Genomic DNA, 9,264 nt, shown 5'->3' with positions numbered 1-9,264 from the left:
CAGTTGGTTGATTGTGTTGTTAAGTTCTTCTGTATCTTTGCTGAGCTTCTTTCTCATTGACCTGTCTCTCCTAGAAAGTGGTGTGTTAAAGTTCTCCACTACTAATGTAGAGTTGTCTATCATTCCTTTTAATTCAGTTAATATTTACTTCACATATTTTGGAGCATTTTCATTGGGTGGATAAATATTTATTATTGTAACCTCTTCTTTGTCAATTGACCCTTTCAGTATCACATAATGCCCAACCCTGTCTCTTAAGATGTTTTTCACCTTAATGTCTATTTTATCAGAAATCATAATTGCTACCCCTACCCTTTTTTGGTTTCTATTGGCTTGGTATATTCTTTTCCATCCTTTAACTTTTAATTTCTTTTTATCTTTGTGTCTAAGGTGTGTCTCTTGTAGACAGCATATTGATGGGTCTTCTTTTCTTATCCAGTCTGTGACTCTCTTTCTCTTGATAGGTGCATTTAGTCCATTCACAAAGAGTGTAATTAGTGATAGGTATGAGTTGATTGGTATCATTCTATTGTGGTTTTTTGTGGTGTCGTTGGTGATTCCTGGGTCATGTATATTTCTGTGCTGAGTTCAGTTTGTTGGCTAATGCTTACTCCCTTTTCTTCTTTATAGTTGGTTTTGTGTTTATTAAGCCCATACGTTTTCCTTCCTTCTGGATTTGGTTAGAATTGTTACTCTTCTCTGTGGTTATCTTGAAGTATATTCTTGTCTCTACATTTTTAGAACAGTGCATGCTGAAAAGACATTGTTGTGTTTTCCTCTCCATTTGAGGGTCTGTATCTAGAAGTATTATTCCCTCTGATAGGTTAGTTGCTGTTGTTGTGTGCTGCTTGAGTTCCTTGGTTTGTAAGGTAGAATGTTTTGTGGTCTTATTATGAGTATCTATTTCTGATTTGGTTTTAGAGTTGATGTCATATATCCTGGTTTTGCTGATCTCTGTTATGGGTTCTCTATTGGTAGGACTTCCTTAAGCTTTTCTTGTAGGGTTGGTCTGGTTTTCACAAAGTCTCTTAATTTCTGTTTATCTGAAAATGCCTTGATTTCACCCTCATATTTTGTGGATAATTTGGCTGGATATAGGATTCTTGGTTGGAAGGTTTTTTCCATCAGAGTTTTATATATGCCGTCCCATTGCATTCTTGCCTGCATGGTTTCTGCTGAGTAATTGGAGCTCAGCCTAACTATTTGATTATTATAAGTAATATTTCTTTTTTCCTGGGCAGCTCTCACAATTTTTTCTTTGTCTTTAGCATTGGAAAGTTTGATTATAATACGCCTCGATGTCTTTCTTTTGGGGTCTATCTTGTGTGGGGTTCTATGAGCTTCTTGGACAAATATCTTTTCTTCCTTCATGATTTGGAAGTTTTCTGTTAACAGATCTTCCACAATTTTCTTGGTGGTCTTTTTCACCTCTTCTTGTTCTGGAATTCCAATGAGTCTTACATTGTTTCATCTCTTGTCATCACATATAATTCTTAGGCTCTCTTCTTTTCTCTTTAATCTTTAATGATTTTTCTTCATACAGGCTAGTGTCCAGGGATTTGTCTTCTAGTTGGGATATGTGTTCTTCAGCCACTTCTAATCTGCTCTTTTGAGCTTCTACTGTGTTGTGGAGTTCTGTCATTTTGGTGCTCATGGTTTGCATTTCAGTAGAAATTTTCGGAATTCCAACTGCTGTTTTTGTATGAGTTCTGATTGTGTATTAATCTTAATATTCTGTTCCTCAATGATTTTCCTGAGTTCCTCCAGGGAACAGTCTGTGTTCTCCTTGCTTCTGTTTGGAGTTTCCTTAGGCTCTTGTATAGCTCTATAAACATATCTTCTAAATTCCTTCTCACATAATTCTATTGCCTCCTTTTCCTCCCTGTATAATGAGACCTTTGTTTGTGGTTTTGCTTCTAATGCCTTGTCCTGTTTTTTGTTTGATTTGAGGTTGCCTGTTGTTTCCTAGACATTTTGAGGTTGTCTTTAACTGCTGGTTACATGTTGATTTGTTTTGTCTTGGTTTTATGGTTTAATATGTTGAAAAGGTGAAGCTGGTTATTTTATTTTATTATTGATTCAGGTATGCTGTGTTGCTCTGCTGTTTTCTTTGTGATGGTGGAATCACTGTGTCTAGTGTGGATATGTGTTTCTGTTTTTCATAAAGAGGGTTTAGAGTTCGAAGCAGGATGTTTTATGGTAATTGGCTGAATATGGTTTCTTCTACTGAATGAGTGAAGTTATTGGTGGAGAATATGGGAGCAGAAGAAGGAAAGCTTGGTGTTGCTAGGCTTGGTTTCTAGGGCTTTGCACAGGCTGTTATTGATGAAGTATTGCTATTTACAAGTTCGTTGGCTCAATTTCAGGAAAGATTCCTTTTGTTAGGGAGTTGCCACTTTCCTCCAGGCTCAGGCACACTCAAAGACCCCACTTCCATGGCCCCTCAGCGCCAAAAAGCCGATCCAAGGCATATTTCCGGGACCCCACTCAGCTACAGATTCCTCTCTCTCCACCCCGTCTGCCTGCCATGCCGGCCAAACTGCCCAGACTGTGAATGGCTCAGGCGTTTGTCTGTGATACCGCCCACCTGCGGTGCTAAAGATGCATGATTCCAGCTGTGCTGGAGTCAGGAGAGTTCCTGCTAGTAATCTGTGGTCCCCATGTCAGTGACAAAGACAAGCACAGACTTCTCAATGTCTCCCAAGCTGACCCAAGCCCACTCAGTGACCCACTGAGGGGGAAGCAAGCTCACCCTCCTGGAGCACCAGTGAGCTCTCCACTTGGGTTTCAGTGGTGCTGCGTGTGCCCGTTTGCACCTAGCTGACCCAAGTTACTGATAAAATGAGGTGCTGAAGGTAGATCTTTGGAATGTTTGCTGGGATGTTGGCGTGGTCGCTGGTATTTTGATATAGGGTGTCTTCTTCCTTGGCTCACAGAGATCTCAGATGGCCGCCCTCGCCCGCCAGTCAGTGACTGCCCCAGGAAAGTTTCCAATGGCCTCGATGCCCGTCCATCCTCCGCCAGGTAGATCTTCCTTAAATAATCTCCCTGTACCTTTCCTCTAATTCTACTCTTCTGTGTTTGCTGCACTCTGATTCAGTGAGCTGTTCAGAGCACCAAAATCACTATTTCAAACTTTTGTACCTAGTTTTTCAAGCACTAAGATGCTAGAGAGAAATAGCATGGTGATTACAGATGAGACTCCATTTTAAAATCTGAAATAAATTTTGAGATACTGGAAAGCAGATATACAAACAATAAGAATCTAGCAGAACCAAGAAACCCAAAACCTTATTAGCTGTGAAGATAACGGAGAACCAGACCAAAGTATGCTGCAAAATCCTCTAAAGGCACAGGCAAATATTATCAGATATTTCTGAAAGTGGATATAGGTTTGGGGTCTGAAACAGAGGCCTGTGTGAAGCTGCTTAAGAAGTTAGAGCCTTAGATTCTTGTACTGACTCCACACTGTTGGATTACTGATCTCCCACCCTGGCAGAAGTCTAGAGTTCTTTCTAGGGAGAGGATAAAACACAAGGTCTCTAAATGGAGTAAATGGTTAAAGTTCACAACAAATAATCAATGCAGAATATAAGTTCCTACTCAACAACAACAACAACTCCACTTTTGAACCAAGCCATGGCATTTTCAATCGTCTCATAGGCATGTGAAAAGTGGACAATGAATAAGGAAGACCAAAGAAAAATTGATGCATTTGAATTGTGATATTGGTGAAGAATACTGAAAATACCATCAACTGCCTGAAGAACACTCAAATCTGCCCTGGAAGAAGTGTAGTGAGAATGGTCTTTAGAAACCAGAATGTCCAGACTTCATCTTATTCACTTTGGTCATGTTTCAGAAAAGACCAGTCTCTAGAAAGGATATCATACTTGGTAAAGTGGAGGGCAAGAGAAAAAGGGGGAGAACATCAATAAGATGGAGTGACACAGTGGCTTGCAATGATGGGCTCAAGCATAGCAAAGATTGTGAAGATTGCACAGGAATGGGCAATGTTTATTAACTGTACTACATAGGGTTGCTATGAGTCAGAATCGAGTAGAGGGCACTTAAGAACAACAACAAAATACTTGTGGATATAATCCCATTTGGGAATAGAATTTTCTTTGTTATATTAATGAAGTAGTATGGAGCATCTACTTCTGTAGTGATACCACCTCAGAAATCCAAGGAGGGGTTGTTATGAGTCAGGTCCGACTCGGTGGCACATAACAACAACAACAGTGTGGAGTGTATTTTAACCCAATCACTTTAGAGGTATGAAAGGAGCAGATTAGGCCCAGAAGTAAGGAAGAACATATGGGGAAAGATACATGCCACATACCACATAAATATGGGCAAGGGAAAAAAGAAACAGAAGCAGAAAAGTGGCAAAATCATTCCCCTAGAATTCCACAGAGAGAGAAAGCCTCCCACTTAAGCAGGCACACTGAATTTGAACTTCCAGCCTCCTAAACTATAAGGAAATAATTCTCTATTAAAGTAGCCCACTTGTGGTACTTCTGTTATAGCAGCCTTTTTGTTAGCAGTCACATGCCTTAGGGACTATGCAATCAGAGCTCCTCTCTATTTCAGATATTATGTAATGTCTCATTATCACTCATAATATGATGTAAACAGTCATTGATGATTATTGCTTAGATCTTTTGATTCATAAAAGTTGCAAAATGGTGATATTCAAATTTTATTATTTCGTATTTATCATCTAGAATATTTTTATAAAGAAAAATTCCTTTTTCACTTTTTTATAACTGTTATAAAGACTCTTTGAAAGACAATATATAGAACTCAAAGATAAATGCATGATCTTTTCTTTATGTACCTATTTCAAAAAATAATGATTTTCTATTATTTATTTTAAATTTTACATGAATTCCAAAAATACTTTATGTGTTTCAATGCATTACAGTTTTTCTCCTTATCTTTATAAATATAAATATTTTTATTCAGTGGAGTTTTTTCAAGCTGGCTTCTTTCTCTGATATGAGAAGGTATAGGCTCATCTTGAAACTATTCTGCCTTGACTTGAAAACAGCCATTCTCCCAAGAACCTTAGAGTGATGTCTTGGATTCCTCATAAGGCACAGGAGATCTTGAACTATACTTCAGTATGGATCTTTCTATAAGGCCATGTTGGTATCACTGATAAATGGAAAGGAGGCATTGTAATCAGAGAGCATGGAAATGGATACATATAACATTATTGATTGACTGTTTCTCTGCTTCATTACTCCTTCAGGGAAAGTTCTAACTTTGATAATTACCTTAAATTAATAATCTATAGATTACAGGTTTACTGTGTAGTTTGCTTTTTAAGTAAAAAAAAAAATAGTAAAATAAAATTAAATTAAATAAACTGCTACAGATGTCACATGCACAAAAACACTTCTCAAAACAACAATAACAACTACAAGAATAAAAATTCCATACCCAAGTTAAGATTAATGTTAGAAAGAGCAGAGGAGAAACTTTTCTGAGCAGCAATAAACAATTTGTATTTGAATTCCCTTAGGTAATCATCCTTTGTCAATGAGGCCATCAAGATAAACCTCATCTGTCTAACATCTCTGTCATCTCAGGAACTACCACAAATACAAACTATTCAAGTCACTTGTCATCAGCTGGATTTTGTCCTACTTTGTTCTATCTGTCCTGTGATGTGACCCACTCCTTTAATGTGCCCCCTTCCAGTCCTTCCGTTGTGATCTGTGGAATTTAAACAATCTGTACTACACAAACTTCTTTATTTTCACAATTCTTTCTTTGAATGTTTCTTTCTTCTTTGCTAATACACCCTTGCTCTCTCCTAAGTATAACATCAAGAATATCATCTATGAAAAAAGCAAAAGGTCAGTAAGAAGAAGAGACAGATGAAAGAAAGATGAAAATGGATGTCAGAAGAGACTCTGAAACTTACTTTTGATGGAGAGTAGCTAAAACAAATGGAAGAAATTATGAAGTAAAATAACTGAACAGAAGATTACAAAGGCTGGCTCTAGAAGACAAAGTAAAAAGCTATAATGAAATGTGAAAAGACCTGGATTAGAAAATCAAAGGGGAAAAATATGCTCAGCATTTCTCAAGCCAAAATAACTGAAGAAAAACTCCAAGCCTAAAATTGCAATAGAAGGATTCTATGGGCAAAATATTGAACAATGCAGGAAGCATCAAAAGAAGGTGGAAGAAATACACAGTCACTCTACCAAACAGAATTGGTCAAAGTTGAGCTATTACAGAAGGTAGCATATGATCAAGAACAGATGGTATTAATGGAAGAAGTCCAAACTGCACTGAAGGAATTGGCCAAAAACAAGACTCCAGGAATTGATGGAACACCTATTGAGATGTTTCAACAAACAGATGCAGCACTGGAGCCACTCATTCACGTATGCCAAGAAATTTGTAAGACAGCTACTTGGCCAACTGACTGTAATATATCCATATTTAGGCTCATTCCAAAGGAAAGTGATCCAATTGAATGTAGAAATTACCAAACAATATCAACAATATCACATACAAGGAAAAGTTTGCTGAAAATAATCAAAAAAGTTACAGCAGTGTATAGACAGGGAACTGCCAGAAATTCAAGTGGGAGTGAGAAGAGGACATAAAACAATAGATATCATTGCTGATGGATGGATCTTGGCTGAAACCAAATAATATCAGAAAGATGTTTGTTGTTAGGTGCTGTCGAATTGTCTCTGACCCCTTGTACAACAGAATGAAACACTGCCCGGTCCTGTGCCAGCCACATTATCCTTGCTATACCTGAGTCCATCATTGCTGCCACTGTGTCAATCCACCTTGTTGAGGGCCTTCCTCTTTTTCATTGACCCTCTATTTTACCAAACACGATGTCCTTCTCCAGGGAATGGTTCCTTCTGACAACATCACTAAAGCAGGTGAGACAAAATCTGGTCATTCTTGCTTCCAAGGAGCATTCTGGCTGCACTTCTTCCAGAACAGATTTATTATTTCATTTGGAAGTCCATGACACTTTCAGTATTCCTCACCAACACCACAGCTCAAAAGCATTGACTCTTCTTTGGTCTTCCTTATATACTGTCCAGCGCTCACATGCATATCAGGTGAATGAAAATACTATGGCTTGAGTTAGGCACACTTTAGTCTTCAAGGGGTCATCTTTGCTCTTCAGCACTTGAAAGAAGTCTTTTGCAACAGTTTTGCCCAATGAAATACATCGTCTGATATCTTGACTGTAATTTCCATTGGTGTTGATTGTGGAACCAAATAATATGAAGTCATTGACAGTTTCAATCTTTTCTCCGTTTATCATAATGCTGTTTATTGACCCAGTTGTGAGGATTTTCATTTTCTTTATATTTGGTGTAATCCATACATTGACTGTAGTCTTCAATCTTCATCAGCAAGTGCTTCAAGTCAGCCTCACTTTCAACAAGCAAAGTTGTGTCACCTGCATATCACAGGTTGTTAATGAGTCTTCCTCCAATCCTGATGCCACGTTCTTCTTCATATAATCCAGTTTCTCATATTATTTGCTCAACATACATATTGAATAAATATGGGTAAAGGATACAACACTGATGCACTCCTTGATTTTAAACCATGCAGTGTCTCCTGGTTCTGTTTGAACAACAGCCTCGTGGTCTATGTACAGGTTCCTCTTGAGTACTATTAAGTATTCTGGAATTCCCACTCTTCACAATGTTATCCATAATTTGTTATGGTCCACACAAACAGCTTCACAGTGGATGGAGAAAAGATTGAAGTTGTCAAGGATTTCATGTTACTTGGTTCTACAATCAACACCAATGGAAGCAGCAGTCAAGACGTCAGACAACATATTGCATTGGGGAAATCTGCTGTAAAAGATCTCTTTCAAGCGATGAAGAGCAAAGATGTCTCCCTGAAGACTAAGGTGTGCCTAACCCAATCCATGGTATTTACACTCACTTCTTATGCATGTGAGAGATGGACAGTGAATAAAGAAGACCGAAAAAGAGTTGATATTTTTGAGTTGTGGTGTTGGAGAAGAATGCTAAGAATAGCATAGTCTGCGAAAATGACTAACAAATCTGTCCTGGAAGAAGTGCAGCTGGAATGCTCCTTGGAAGTGATAATGGCCAGACTTCCTCTCAGCTACTTTGCTCATGTCAGAAGGAACCATTTCCTGGAGAAGGATATCATGCTTGGTAAAGGGGAGGGTCAACAAAAAATGGGAAGGCACTCAATGAGATGGATAGATACAGTGGCTGCAACGATGGGCTCAGGTATAGCAAGGATTGTGAGGCTGGCTCAAGACTGGGCAGTGTTTTGCTTTGTTGTATATAGGGTCACTATGAGTCAGAGATGACTCAATGGCACCTAACAACAACAACAAAAACACAACAAGACTGAATGCTTTTGCATAGTCAATAAAATACAAATAAACATTTTTTCTGATATTCTTTGCTTTCAACCAAGATCCATGTGATATCCTTCATTCCACATCCTCTTCTGAATTCAGGTTGCATTTCTGGAAGTTATCTGTCAATATATTGCTACAACCATTTTTGAATTATCTTCAGTAAGATTTTACTTGTGTGTGATATTAGGGATATTGTTCGATAATTTCCACATTCTGTGAGATCACCTTTTTTGGAATGGGTACAAATATGGATTTATTCCAGTCAGTTGGCCAAGTAGCTGTCTTCCAAATCTTTTGGCATAGCCAAGTGAGTGCCTCTGGTGCAGCATCCGTTTGTTGAACCATCTCAATGGGTATTCTGTCAATTACTGGAGCCTTGTTTTTTGCAAATTCCTTCAGTGCATCCTTGACTTCCTCCTTCTATACTGTTTGTTCTTGATCGTATGCCACACCATGAAATCAATGAACATCGACCAATTCTTTTTAGTACAGTAACTGTGTAATCCTTCCATCTTCTTTTGATGTTTCCTGCATCATTCAACATTTTGCCCATAGAATCTTTCAATATTGCAACTCAAGACTTAATTTTTTTCTTTAGTTATTTCAGCTTGAGAAGAAATTCCAAGAGAGTTCTTCCCTTTTTTTAACTCCATGTCTTTGCACATTTCATTATAATAATTGGCTTTGTCTTCTTGAGCTGCTCTTTGAAAGCTTTTGTTCATCTTTTTATCCTGTTGATTCTTCCATCCACTTTGGCTACTATCCATTCAATGGCAAGTTTCAGAATCCCTTCTGATAACCATTTTGGTCTTTTCTTCCTTTCCTGTCTTTTTAATGGCCTTTTGCTTTCTTCA

Source organism: Orycteropus afer, unplaced genomic scaffold (assembly GCF_000298275.1).
Source record: "Orycteropus afer afer isolate SDZICR_OR568_19922 unplaced genomic scaffold, OryAfe1.0 scaffold00382, whole genome shotgun sequence".
NCBI lineage: Eukaryota > Metazoa > Chordata > Mammalia > Tubulidentata > Orycteropodidae > Orycteropus > Orycteropus afer.
This window is presented reverse-complemented; position numbering follows the sequence as displayed.